Genomic DNA, 8136 nt, shown 5'->3' with positions numbered 1-8136 from the left:
CTCTATCATGCAAACCATTCCTTGGGCACCCGCCCGACATTGGACCTTGGTCCTGAATATCATGCTAGCAAACAGTGCATAGGGCTAACCCCCGGGTCTTCCTACTCACAACTACATGGGCCGGCATTGTGGCCGTAGATCCATTCACACAAAGGGAAACTCACCTGCACTGCTGAACTTTGCTGATAGCCCTCTGGCTGCTGTCCGACAACTCTCTGAACCGAGCTACTATTATCAATATAACACTTAGTTCCAAACTGAACTCTAGAAGTCAAACTAAGTCAACTCTGGTTAAAGTCAAAGTCCTGGTCAAAGTCAACCTTCCAGTTAACTCGACTCGCCGAGTCAACCTGAAGACTCGCCGAGTCCTTAAACTCAGAATCTCTCCAAATACGACCCAACTCGCCGAGTCACCCCAGGACTCGTCGAGTTCAACTATCTCTGAGTCCCATCCTGTCCAACTCACTGAGTCACCGCTCAACTCACTGATCTGCATCTTAACCAGAAGAGGTTGGGGGTTCTGCGACCTAACTCGTCGAGTCCAAGAACAGACTCGCCGAGTCCTAGGCAATCTTCAATAGACTCGCCGAGTTGTTCTTCCAACTCGCGGAGCCCATGCACATATTCATACAACTCGTCGAGTACACCCATGTGACTCGCCGAGTCTCTCCAGTTCTCAATCCATACAGTGGCTTTTCGAGCCATGCAGGGGCTCCAATCCATAGATCCACTCTTCTACAGTCTATCCCCTACGTAAAGTTTCAAAGTTTACGTGAAACCAAGGAGCTAAAGGCCCAAAACACTCTAGGGCTAGGGTTTAAGGCAAAGGGGCTTCACTAATAACTTATTGACATAAACTTTATGACCTTCTGGACCATCACAAGTCTAGATCTGAGGTAGAAACCTCAGATCTAGGCCTCTAACTCGACATAGATCTCAATCATGCCCAAAATGCCCCCAAATCTCAAACATAAGATAGATCTATTTGCAATAATGCCAAAGCGACAGATTATTACCTCAAATATATGCTCCAACTGAAATAGATCCCGGATCTACACCACTCCTTTGCAGCAAGCCTCTTGATCTTCAAGCCCCTTTCCACCAAAATCACTTATCTAGGCTCTAAATTGCTTCCAAGGGCTCTCACTCACGATTTAGGGTTTCTGGATCTCAAAAGGGGAGTAAAGAGGCTGGGGAAGGGATGTAATGTTCTTTAAATAGGGCACAACCCCCGAGATTAGGGTTTTTCTCGCCCAGACCAGACTCGCCGAGTCCACTAGCCGACTCGCCGAGTCCACTAGCCGACTCGCCGAGTCGGTCACTTACTCTATACCCCGGATCCCGCTCCGACTCGTCGAGCCCCCCTGGACTCGACGAGTTGACTCATGACTTAGAGTTTTTCCTTTCTTTTCTTGGTCTTTCTGATTCTGGGTGTTACAACTCTCCCCCACTTAAACTAGACTTCGTCCTCGAAGTCTGCTACGGCCAACTGTCCTGCAATCCGTTCACATTGCCCCTGCCTGATGACTATAACTCCGGCCGACCACTCTCATGGACCTTCCGCCAGGTTACCCAGAATAAAACTAGTCCTTGTAGTTATCAATCCTCAAGTGCACTCAATTCCCGCCAATCCTGAGCACACAACTCTCTCAACTGACAATCCTTCCAGTACTCCCCGAGTACTTACACTGAGATCCTAGGGGTTCACCCCCTTTGTCCTTGCGCGTTTTCTGGCCTTCCCAAGGCAATGTTCAACCACGAACCACCTCCTCTACCACTGTGAAAGACATATCCTTCATGGTATCCATTACTCCAGCCACTCCCAGTGCTGGTCACTACTGTCGATACCCACCGAACACTTCATGCTTACTATAACTTGGCGCTGAGCACCCAGCCCAGCGTATGGACCAGATAATCTTGCGAGTAAAAGATTCATCCCTGTAACGGTTAGACTCCAACGAGAGCTGCGCAACAGGGTCAAACTCTTCCCTCTGAGATTATCCAACCCTGCTGCGAGAGGCGTAGCACTCCTCGGCCAACTAGCTGTCCCACGCCATACTACTCTGTCGCCACTTTCCTTCCTTAAAGTCTTGCCATTTCTCATTCGCCTCCCGAATGGACCGAGACCACCCTGGCCCCTCTACATATTCTGCCGATAACTGGGTTACCGGATACTCACCGGTCACTACAACTAGCACAATCTCTTAGTTGCTCCCAACGACTTCCGAAGAAACTTCGGCTATCTACACTGCTCTATCAATCCAGCCACTCTGGCGCTACAAGTCTTGGGATCCTCGATCCCCTATCTTGACCCTAAGGTCCCTACCAGGTCCCACCTGTACTACTATAACCTCACGGGCCTCGCCCATGGGTCTCACCCGACTATATCCTAGAGCGATCCTCCCCTCTAGTCTCACCTGCCTAACTACTGTCGCACGGGCCTCGCCCGCGGGTCTCACCCAAACCATACTACTGAGCAATCCTGCTCCCGGGTCTCACCTATACTATTGCTAACATACGGGCCTCGCCCACGGGTCTCTCCTAACTGCATACTGGAGTGGCCTCACCTAATCAAGGGCTATGCAGGCCAACTCCATACTAAACCTCAACGACTTAGCCTTTCCTGATCCTCATCACTGACTAGGAGATACGGGCCTCCGCCCGCACTCCACGAACTAATCTGCTAATGAATGTTACGGCCTACCCTCAGTCCTACATCACTTTCCTCACGACTTGCTGCTGGGGAATGCTGAGGCTACCCCACAGTCTTATATCCCGCCTAAACTCGCACCTGGGGAAGGTTCTGCGACCTGGTTTTCCTGAACCAGTCACCTGCTACACATGAATACACAACTCAAGGTTGGAAAGTTTCTCCAACTCCCAACTGACCTGATCCTCCATCCAACAGCCACTTGAACTGCTTCCTTCCTTACCAAGACTGCGAAACCACCCTAGTCTTGTACTGGCTTCTATCCTTGGCCACACGGATGACTCTCCCCCACTTCGACTAGACTAGCTCCTCACAGCTCACAGCTCAGAAGAATTTCCAATTCTTCCTACCATCCCCTGATCACTTCGCTGAAAACCCGACTTACCACCACTGGGGATCTAACCGATCCATTTCCAAACGACACCTTCCCAAACTAGCGAGGCACTATCGAGCCCCTCACAGGCATGCTACAGGTAATGCTTCCTAAGTAACCCACTCCCAAGGAGACGATCTCCAACTATCATTCTAACATCCAAGGTATGCAGATGGCATATAAATTAATCACAAGCAGACCGCAAAATTCCGAAATATCATTATCAATACCGATGCAGAACCATAACAATAAGACCATATCATAAGCTGAATGAAAGAAGATATGTACCTGACACATCGGGCTGCTCACACCTCATCGGAAACCAACTGATACGCCCTGCTCCTTGCTGCAGGCGTCTCTGCCTGGCCCTGACGGCCGTCGGTGATCCTCATGGTTGCAGGGGCAGGTGCTATCACCTGTCTTGCCGAATGCAAACTCGGACATTGGGCCTTCTTGTGGCCCCTCTGACTGCAATGGAAACATAACAGGTCTGATCCCTGGATGGTGGTAGCAGTACAATCTTTGCTGAAATGACCAGTCCGGCCGCACTTGAAGCAGCCAGAATCACCACTGCTGCCACTCCTACACGCACCCTCGTGCGTCCTGCCGCACTTGCCACAGCGGCCCTGGTCCTGAGGACCTCTCGATCTAGAGTCTGATGTCTTGGGCCTCTTGCCCGATCCCGTAGATACCTGAACCTCCTCCGACTTCCTCTTCCCGAGGTGCTCCAGATCGATCTCCCTTTCCCTGGCTCGTGCGATCATATCCTCCAACGTTTTGCAGCCGGACCTGCTCACAAACTGCCTGATGTCATCCCTCAACATCTCGTGATATCGGGCCTTCTTCGTCTCCTCATCCGCGACATACTGCGGAACAAGAAGGGCCCTCTCCCTGAACTTGGCGGTGATCTCCGCCACGGTCTTAGTAGTCTGTGTCAAATCCTGAAACTTCCGTGCCAACTGCTGCACCTCAATAGTCTGTGAGAACTCAGCCCTGAACCTGGCCGAGAAATCACCCCATGTCATCGCGTCCAACGCGGAATCATCCCCCAAGGCATGACCAATCTCCTCCCACCAATCCCTCGCTCTGTCCTTCAGAAGGCAGGAGGCGAGTCTGACCTTGTCCCCTTCTGGACACCGGCTCGTACGGAATGCATTGGCGACATCGGCCGACCACCTGCTGCTAGCAATGGGGTCCCTAGCCCCATGATAATCTGGTGCTCCTCAAGCTCTAAACTCTCGGAATGTCAAGGTACGCGCTCCCATTAAGGCCATCATCTCGGTACGGAAGGCTCCCAGCCTCTCATCCAAGATCTCCAGTATACCCTCCTTGACCGTGCCAAAGATCACAGGAGTCTGATCTAGTATGCTGCGCGTAACCTCGGCTGATACAAACTCCCTCATCCGCTCCTCGAGTTGCTCGGTCCCTGAACCCGAGCCTGATCCCTCTCCGGCGCCTGATCCGCCAACTGGTCTACCCCGTAGTGTCACCATGCTGAAAAACATATCACATAACTATCAGAATACACATCACTGCTGAGGGATCGCACACACTCTACAAGTTCCCTGGTTTGTCTTGGCCCCTCTTGAATCGAGTACAGATCCTCTGCTTCTAGTAGTATGGGCCCCTACTACCTTCCACATCTATTCGTACTTTCTTCAAGAATTGCCTCGACTACACCAAGTCCCTTTCACTGCTACTATTGCTCCCAACACTACTCTCATCCTAGGCTTTCCCTAGGGTAACCTCCAACCCGCATGAAGTCCTCAGCTACTGAAGGTATCCTCGTAATGTCAATTAGCCACCACCTGAATACCATCACATGTGACGAGGCTTAGATAATCCTTCGAGTAAAGGACTCGTCCCTACAACGGTTAGACTCAGACGAGAACTGCGCAATAGGGCCAAATCCAGAACTCTGAGATTATTCGACCCTGATCACATGTGACTTAACGTATTCACCTAATGGCTAACTCCCATCGCTCAGAGTCCCACAAAGCACAAAGCAAGTAGCATTCAGACAAAGGTAAATCTAACCACATAATCCAATCGTACTGCTCTATCCCCTGCTCAGGAATCTGTACTAGCATGCAATTCATAAGGCTCATACATATATAACTGGCACATAAGGCATCCTCCTAGATCCTTAGTCCTAATCTAGTATGCAGTTCTAATACTCATATCCTAACATAAACTTGTATGGGTAATTTGGGAGAACTTACTTGAGCTCGGCTGATTGCATGCACCACACCCTTTTCTCTTTTTCAAAACTCTTTTCTCTTTTTAAGTTCCTTTTTCAAAAATTCTTTTCGAAAATGATTTCCTTTTGAAAACCTTATACCACTTCCTCAGTTTGAGTTCAAACACACCCGAGAGTGTGCCCGAATCCCTCAAACCAAGGCTTTGATACCAACTTGTAACACCCCAAAAATCACGACCAAAAATTTCATTTTTAAAACGTTACTTAAACCACAATTGCCAATCCATAATATAATTCTTAACATAAAATCAGAGTGTTAATTCAAAACATGTTCTTATTATCAGAGTAAAACATCCCAGGCTGACTATCTATGGTGTGTGTCATACGATCATCCCGAGCTCTTCCCTCCGCTACCGGAAGTACCTGAAACCAAAACTAAAAACTGTAAGCACGAAGCTTAGTGAGTTCCCCAACCTACCACATACCATCCACATAATCGCATACTGCAAATACTGGGCCTCGCCCACTACCTCGGGCCCCGCCCACTACAACAGGCCCCGCCTGGCTTCGAGCCCCGCTCGGTGTACATATTTGTTTCTCTTAGGCCCCGCCTGTCTCTGGGCCTCGCCCGCTAACATATACTAACATACAATCATATCATAACACACAAATTGAACATATACTACTGGATTCTTGTTCTAAGGCCTCGCCTATCTTGGGCCCCGCCCCTGTCCTGCTACTGATGAGTCATGGAATCCCGTCCACACTCCTACTGATAGTGAGATACGGGCCCAGCCCACACTCACTCCCTTCCTACCTTGGGCCTCGCCCCTGCTCTGCTGCAAATGAGATATGGAACACCGTCCACACTCTGCTATTGTTGAGATACGGGACCTCGCCCCCACTCACCTCCCTACCAGGCACATACAAGTATCACACAGACAACAAGTATACTCTATCATGCAAACCATTCCTTGGGCACCCGCCCGACATTGGACCTTGGTCCTGAATATCATGCTAGCAAACAGTGCCTAGGGCTAACCCCCGGGTCTTCCTACTCACAACTACATGGGCCGGCATTGTGGCCGTAGACCCATTCACACAAAGGGAAACTCACCTGCACTGCTGAACTTTGCTGATAGCCCTCTGGCTGCTGTCCGACAACTCTCTGAACCGCTGCTCCACTAGCTTCCCGAGCTACTATTATCAATATAACACTTAGTTCCAAACTGAACTCTAGAAGTCAAACTAAGTCAACTCTGGTTAAAGTCAAAGTCCTGGTCAAAGTCAACCTTCCAGTTAACTCGACTCGTCGAGTCAACCCGAAGACTCGCCAAGTCCTTAAACTCAGAATCTCTCCAAATACGACCCAACTCGCCGAGTCACCCCAGGACTCGTCGAGTTCAACTATCTCTGAGTCCCATCCTGTCCAACTCACTGAGTCACCGCTCAACTCACTGATCTGCGTCTTAACCAGAAGAGGTTGGGGGTTCTGCGACCTGACTCGTCGAGTCCAAGAACAGACTCGCCGAGTCCTAGGCAATCTTCAACAGACTCGCCGAGTCCTAGGCAATCTTCAACAGACTCGCCGAGTTGTTCTTCCAACTCGCCGAGCCCATGCACATATTCATACAACTCGTCGAGTACACCCATGTGACTCGCCGAGTCTCTCCAGTTCTCAATCCATACAGTGGCTTTTCGAGCCATGCAGGGGCTCAAATCCATAGATCCGCTCTTCCACAGTCTATCCCCTACGTAAAGTTTCAAACTTTACGTGAAACCAAGGAGCTAAAGGCCCAAAACACTCTAGGGCTAGGGTTTAAGGCAAAAGGGCTTCACTAATAACTTATTGACATAAACTTTATGACCTTCTGGACCATCACAAGTCTAGATCTGAGGTAGCAACCTCAGATCTAGGCCTCTAACTCGACATAGATCTCAATCATGCCCAAAATGCCCCCAAATCTCAAACATAAGATAGATCTTTTTGCAATAAAGCCAAAGCGACAGATTATTACCTCCAATATATGCTCCAACTGAAATAGATCCCGGATCTACACCACTCCTTTGCAGCAAGCCTCTTGATCTTCAAGCCCCTTTCCACCAAAATCACTTATCTAGGCTCTAAATTGCTTCCAAGGGCTCTCACTAACGATTTAGGGTTTCTGGATCTCAAAAGGGGAGTAAAGAGGCTGGGGAAGGGATGTAACGTTCTTTAAATAGGGCACAACCCCCGAGATTAGGGTTTTTCTCGCCCAGACCAGACTCGCCGAGTCCACTAGCCGACTCGCCGAGTCGGTCACTTACTCTATACCTCGGATCTCGCTCCGACTCGTCGAGCCCCCCCTGGACTCGACGAGTTGACTCATGACTTAGAGTTTTTCCTTTCTTTTCTTGGTCTTTCTGATTCTGGGTGTTACAAAATCTAAGAAAGAAACCAACAATTGCTCATTCAAATACCAAAGTCATGATCAAAGTATTAAACAAGCATATAAATTATGAAATAATAATCAATAACATAAGATAAATGATAATCAAACATGAATATTTCAAAACCCACAAATATCGAAGGGTTTTAGCTAAAGTCAACCAAAATAAACTAACTAGCAACTCATGACAACAAGACAATAATCATAAAAGTGTTTTAACATCAAGAAATTAGCAATTACTAGAAGAAAATAAGAAGAATGTAGCTCTAGCTCTCAAAAATCGCCTCCAAGGTGTTCCAGTGGTGGAAAATTCGAAGTAATGGCTGCCAAACCTAATCACCAAGGTAAATGACGAGACAAATGACAAAAATTCCCCCAACTGTACAGTTGCACAGGTAAGACCTCACCCTCGCAAATGTTGCTG

This window comes from Lactuca virosa, chromosome 8 (assembly GCF_052849685.1).
Source record: "Lactuca virosa cultivar CGN04683 chromosome 8, Lactuca_virosa_CGN04683_v6, whole genome shotgun sequence".
NCBI classification, from domain to species: Eukaryota; Viridiplantae; Streptophyta; class Magnoliopsida; order Asterales; family Asteraceae; genus Lactuca; species Lactuca virosa.
This window is presented reverse-complemented; position numbering follows the sequence as displayed.